Source organism: Hibiscus syriacus, unplaced genomic scaffold (genome assembly GCF_006381635.1).
Source record: "Hibiscus syriacus cultivar Baekdansim isolate YM2019G1 unplaced genomic scaffold, ASM638163v2 tig00116960_pilon, whole genome shotgun sequence".
Lineage (NCBI taxonomy): Eukaryota > Viridiplantae > Streptophyta > Magnoliopsida > Malvales > Malvaceae > Hibiscus > Hibiscus syriacus.
The window spans coordinates 752,838-757,156 of record NW_024063486.1 but is presented as its reverse complement, the minus strand read 5'-3'; the positions used below and the strand labels follow the sequence as shown (position 1 = coordinate 757,156).

General features: G+C 28.2%; 1 long non-coding RNA gene across 1 annotated transcript; it reads left to right on the top strand.

Annotated features, from left to right (window-relative positions):
* The first annotated feature begins 416 nt into the window (after positions 1-416).
* On the top strand, positions 417-1,278 carry LOC120189882. Its single transcript, XR_005522567.1, has 2 exons — positions 417-767; positions 1,015-1,278. It is a non-coding gene; the product is annotated as an uncharacterized LOC120189882 (long non-coding RNA).
* The last annotated feature ends 3,041 nt before the right edge of the window (positions 1,279-4,319 follow it).

Genomic DNA, 4,319 nt, shown 5'->3' with positions numbered 1-4,319 from the left:
CAAAAGCAGAAAATTAATGCTGAAAAATAGAGTGCTGAAATTAAATAAGCAATAAGTGAGGGTATTAAAATGTAAATTACGTTAATTTAAAAGGAATGAAATTTAAATAATGAAGAATTATATTGCATTAAATTAATGGGGACTGAAATGTAAATAAAAAAAATTAAAGCACTTAAATTAAAGAAACAAAAGAATAGAAATGCAAGAAGATAAAATGTTAGGACCCAAATATGTCAGTGGGTTAGAATAATAATTAATATAGTCAGAGGGTTAGTAATGCAAATAAACCAAAAAAGTGATGGTTACAATAATACAAATTCACGCTTAAAGTAAGGTGACTTAAGTGTAATTAACCCAAAAATGCTATTTAGGCTAAGATTTGCCATTTACGTCATTTGACAACCTGGTCTCTTATTTTTTTGCCTATATTCTTTTTAGCTTTCACGCTCTCCCGTCTCCTGGCCGACTCTTCCAAAACCAAAACCCCTCTCTTTGATGGCCATATATCGGCCAAGATTCTTTCATTCCAGCCACCAACAGCGGTGGTCGAACTAGCCTAGACCCTCCAAAAAAGAAATAAAACTTAACTTTTCCTACTCTTCCTCCTAAGATCGAGACCCCAACTCACTCAAAAAAACCCTTTTTCTTTTAAAATTTCAAACAATAACCTTAAAAGGCTAAGTTTTTTTCCCCTTCAACCGGAACCTATTTCGCACGGCCACAAAAGTAAATCGGAGGGATCTTAAGCTATACTCGGAGATAACGAGGTAAACACCAATAAAACTCTCATTTTTTCACATAAATCGAGAAAAAGCAAGGTACCTTAAGTGTTTTGCTTGTATTTCTTTGATATGGGGATCTGGAAAGTCTTCTTTTACATGTTTTTCCAGAGGGCTCTTATAGAGTCTCTAGATTATCAAAAGAAAACTGAAAAAAAGCTCTTGTTTTTTTTACTTTTCTGATGTCCTGCTTTTTATTTTCTTGCTTGCTTTTCCACGGTTGACTCCGACGAAGCGAACAGAGAGGGGCTGATTGGTCGCGCATGGGTCGTATTAAATGACCCTAGATTTCTTGCGATCTGTCTCGGCTCATTTGATATCGGCTCGACGATCGGCGCGGCTGGAGGAAGGAGTGGCTTTAGGATGAAACCCTAATTTTCTTTGATCTGTACCGTTGAATGGGTCCAGATCTGATGGCTAATAGCACATGACGGCTGGGGAAAAGTAGAAAACACTATGGGTTCCATCATCTGGGCCATACATGGACTGCTCCAAAAAAGGATAATTGTAATATTTTTGGGTTTTTTCAAAATATGCAGTTTGGGCCTTTAATATATATATGGGCTTATTTGAAATAAGTAATAGTTGTAATAATAAATAATAATAACTAACAATAATAATATTAATAATATAATAATATTAATAATATAATAATATTAATATAACGTTAATAATAATAGTAGCAAATAATAAGAATAATAGTAAGTAATAATAGTGGCTTTAACAAAAAAAAAAAGATAATAATAATAATAGTAATAATAATATAATATAATAATACAATGTTAATAATAATAATAATAATAATAGGAAATAATACACGTTAATAGTGATAATAGTAATAGCATAATATAATAATGGGATAATAATAATAATAGTACTTAATAATAATAATACTTAATGTGGTAACAATAATAGTATAATATTAATATTAATATAATATTATTAATAGTACTGTATTAAGTAATAATATTATTTAAATAATAACAACAAGGTCAGGTAAAGAATGGTTATTACAAAAGTATACAGATTATTCGAAATTTACACGAAAAGAAATTTTTTTTCTACGTCTACTATATTTACTTTAAAGTGCGGTGTCTTATTTTTAACTGGACTTTAATGTATGGATCAGATTTACAAATCCATTCGAAGGTTTGTAAAGTACATAGCTATGTCGTCGGACTTGATAGAGGATATTGATGGTGTTTAGAATTGATTTTATGATGACGATTAACCAACGCGACTTATTCAAATTTCTCACCCAGTAAAAGTAAAAATATCCAAACTCGAGACGACCGACCCGATCTTATAAGGCGGTTTCTTTTTTAAAAAATTGAGTTCGAGGTGAGAAATGACAGGTTATATAAAAATAGTTTCGGCCCAAATGGTGTTGGGTTTAAAATGAAAAATTACTGATTTGATCTAACCCGATATAAATTATTATTTTTCCCTTATATATATATATAATATTTAAAATTATAGGATTTTTTATAGTGTTAAAATATGTTCTTTAATTGTTAAAAATATAATAAAATATTATAAAATATATTATTTTAATTATTTAAAATATAATAAAGGATTATAAATGTATTATTATAAAATATATTTATTTTAACTATTTTAAAATATTAATATATTTCGATCGGATTGGGATTGGAATTTTAGTCTAAAAATCGAGACGGGAAAAATTATTGAGACGAGATAGGATCAAATTGAATATAAATAATATATTTTCGAGTTGGGTTCAAGCGGCCAAAAAATCAACCTATTTTGTCCTGTACCCATCCTTATTCTAACTTATACCTAGTCAAATGTATATCACTCTGAGGCAAGAATTTAAACAGCGGTCCGCGATTGTAATAGAGCCCGCGATATAGCGGTAGCGGTGTCTTCCGAAAATACTATTATTTGATTGCGACACCCGCAATAGCACCTGCTATACCCGCGATATAACGGTAGCGGTACCCTCCGAAAACGTGACTTCGACTGCTATTTGAATCTTGCTTTGAGGTAATGTATGCTGATGAAAATTTTGTGAGCCAAAGGTGGACTTCAAGATGATTAGTAGCAAATGAGGGTTCTCATTGGTAGACTGGAAAAGTTCATAAACCACAAAAGGCGCTATTATTAAGGGTAATAATATTTATATCCTTTAAAATTAAATATACGTTTTCTAATTTTATTTGAATGTTATGATATTATGTTCTTTAAAGCTTAAACGTTAGACCAATGGAATTGCTTTTAAAACATAACAATGTAAACGATTATTACGTAGGGGGCATTTGGTTCACGGAAAATATAATTATTTATATGAATAATCTTTTTAGAAATTATATTTGTACATTTGATTTATAGAAAAGATTGTTATTAGGTATTGAATTATGATAATTAAATGTTTCATTTCTGCTCATCATATTTGATCGTGTATGTTTTAAATTGCAGTTTGGAAATGGAATTATAGATTTTAATATCTAGTTAAAGCTATTGAAACAAGTTTAAAAGGGACAGAATGAAACATTTATAGATTTATAAATGTTACAAACTGGGTTAAAGTGTTTCATGTTGTATTATAATGTTAAATGTTTTAATGATATGTATTAGAATAATGCATAAAAGCATTTAAACATACATTAAGGTTGTGAATGATTAATTCAATTTAAATGCATTAAAATTTACATGAAATTTACTTTTAAGTGTTTAATATTGACAGTTTCATGATATTTAATTTTATGAATATATGTTAATTAAACCATTATGCTTAAATGGTTTTAAGTTTCAATAGTAGGTTGAACGATTTATTAAATAGTTATATATAAATATTTGTTAATAACTATATAAATGTTAGTGTTTATTAAATGTTAAAATTTAAAATTTACATGTTATGATCAAGATGTAACATAATTATAATGCTATGAACATTAATTGGCATTTTAGTACGAAAGATAATGCATATGCATACATAATAATTGATATGATATGTGGAGATGGGCAACCATTTATTCTCACGTGGGGTGATATTATTTATTTCTAAGAATCTAAGTTCAAAATTATTGTGGTTTGTTGTACTAAAAATTTATTTTAAGAAATTTATAAAGACAACAGAGTGATTGTAATTTTGGAGAAGTATGAAGCTAATGACAGTATATGGAAAATTCTCCAAATCAAATAGTTTTTAAATTCCAGGTTTGATTTCCACAATATATTAAAGATAAGGAACCAAAATCCTAAAGATAAGGATCTTGTTACTATTACTAAATTATTTTAAGTTTTATTATTGTCAGTAAATTATTCATGACTAATCAAATCATGTATAATCTTCATTTGAATTTAGAAGATTCAAAAGAGATGTTGGTTCTGTTAGAGTATGCCCAAAGACCAATCATATTATGATTGTAATAATACTTTTATTTATCGATTTTATTGAATAAAGACATTGCCGCTATTATTTTCAGTTATATATATGTATTTAACATAAACTGGAAGATAATATAGTCCATATAATGACATAATTGTTATTGTTAAAAGATCCCTAGTCAAGTATTA